The sequence below is a fragment of the Hyla sarda genome, chromosome 3 (assembly GCF_029499605.1).
Source record: "Hyla sarda isolate aHylSar1 chromosome 3, aHylSar1.hap1, whole genome shotgun sequence".
NCBI lineage: Eukaryota > Metazoa > Chordata > Amphibia > Anura > Hylidae > Hyla > Hyla sarda.
Window position 1 is genome coordinate 169,455,735 of NC_079191.1, and position 2,148 is coordinate 169,457,882.

A 2,148-nucleotide genomic window follows, 5' to 3' on the forward strand; every position below is an offset into this window, starting at 1 on the left:
ATCTTCTGTATACACTATATACAACTATCTATAGATAGCTGTATATAGTGTATACCGCCCAAAGGGTTAACCTACACTGTCCAGCAGTGTAAGTTAACTCTTTCCTTGCCGGGCTTGCTTAGCGCACAGCTCAGCAAGGGGTTAAGTGAGCCAGCAATGTGAATACTGTATACACATTGCAGGCTCACTGTAAGTTCTTGCTGGGCAGTAGGTATATGATGTGTATCTTACTGCTCAGGATCAGCTGTTCTCCCGGCTCTGTAGCCTTGAGAACAGCTGATCACGACAGTCACATCAGGAGGATCTCAGCGGGTGTCAGGAGGAGTGACATCCGCTGTGATCTGTCCCTTACTGCAGGTACTACTGCTCCCAACATGCTCCGCACACTGCTAGGTGCTGTAGTATCTGCATTAATAGACAGATCGCAGCGAGTGTCACTCCTCCTGACACCTGCTGTGATCATCCTGTATAATGTATAGATGCGGGCGGCTGCTCTTATATGGTCCCCTGCACGGCCGTATATATACACATATTTCTATTTCCCACAGAGTTGTGATTGGCTGGAACCATCTGACCAATCACAGCTCTCTGCGGGAAATATGAATAGGTGTATATATATGGTAGTGCAGGGACCATAGAAGAGCGGCCGCCGCATCTATACATTATACAGGAGGATCGCAACGAACCTCGGCGATCTGTCAATTAGTACAGGTAACTACTACTCCTATCATGGAACAGTGTGTTCCATGCTGGGAGTAGTAGTACTACCTAAAAAATGTAAAAAATAATATAAAAAGTGAAACACACACACACTACATTTTTATTATTGTCGGCTGCATTTTTAGTGCCCTACCCGCGCACATAAATTGATCCCTGTTTAAAAATTAAATAACATTTTGTTATAAAAAAGATACATTTCATTAAATAAAATTTTTTCCATCACTACTGTATCTTTTTTAGTATTTTTTTTAATGGTACCCTACTACATTTTAATAAAAAAAAAGGTATCTGCAACACTTTTTTGGATCACTAAAGTCCAAAAGAGAATAAAAACCGCCTGAAAAAACGCCAAATTTAAAACCCACATGGCGTTTTTCTTGGCGTTTTTTCACTCCCATAGACTTCTATGGGAGAAAAACGCCAAGATTTTCCCCAAAAAACGCAAAAGTCTCGACAAGAGGTTGTTCTTTAAAAACTGCAAAGGAGCCCAAAAATGCCAAAAGGATAAAAAAAAGCACCAAACTGAAAAACGCCAAGTGGATTTGGCATTTTGCAGTTTACTATTGACTTGCAGCTAACATCTGGCCGCAGCGTTTTTTCACAAAAAAAAATGCCATGCGGCAGAATGGGCATTTTTATTGGCGTTTTTGTAAAAAAAAAAAAAAAAAAAGTGGAAACCTTGTGGGTCTCTGTGATCATGAGCAGTAGTTTGGAAATAGGAGGCTGCTAGTGCATAGACAAATGTTGAGGGTTAATGAAGTATGATAGGGACAGGGTAGTTAGGACAGGGGCTATTAAGGTACCACGGCAAGGGGAGGTGTTGAATGTGGTGTATTTGTTCTGAAAACAAAGAAGGTGAATTTAGGTATAAGGGAAAGGTGTGCAGAAAGCTTGTGGTTACAGGTATAAAAACAGGAGGCCATTAGGGAGAGAAAGAGGGTCTTTCTGCAGTTAACCCACCTACCCACCCTGGTGGTTGGGAACAAGAGTAAAGGAGAAAGACAAGATATTGGTGGGAATAGTGTTGTGGTATGTTGCTTGTACTAAGACCAAGTAAACCGGAAATTGTGACTCTTCACCCAGGTGAAGTGAGGAGGATACCAGGTCCCATGAAAGGTTTGAGCTCTACTGTGTGGCAGGTTGACTCTAATTGGGTGGGGCATGGCTGTGCATCCAGTTCTCAACACAGGCAAACCTTGTGAGAGGATTGTGATTTTTGTCAGGCTCCTCAATGCATTGTATAATTATTGCAAATAAATATTAACAGCAATTCTTTCAAAGAATAGTGTTGGTGTGTTTTGGGTTGTAGGGGGAGAAGTGGGGTCAGCAGGTTCACCCATCCCATCACCAAATGCTTAAAAATCTGATTATGTAACTGCAAGAACAGTGCAGTTTTTCTATTAAAATAGGGTGCTTTATGGTAAAGAT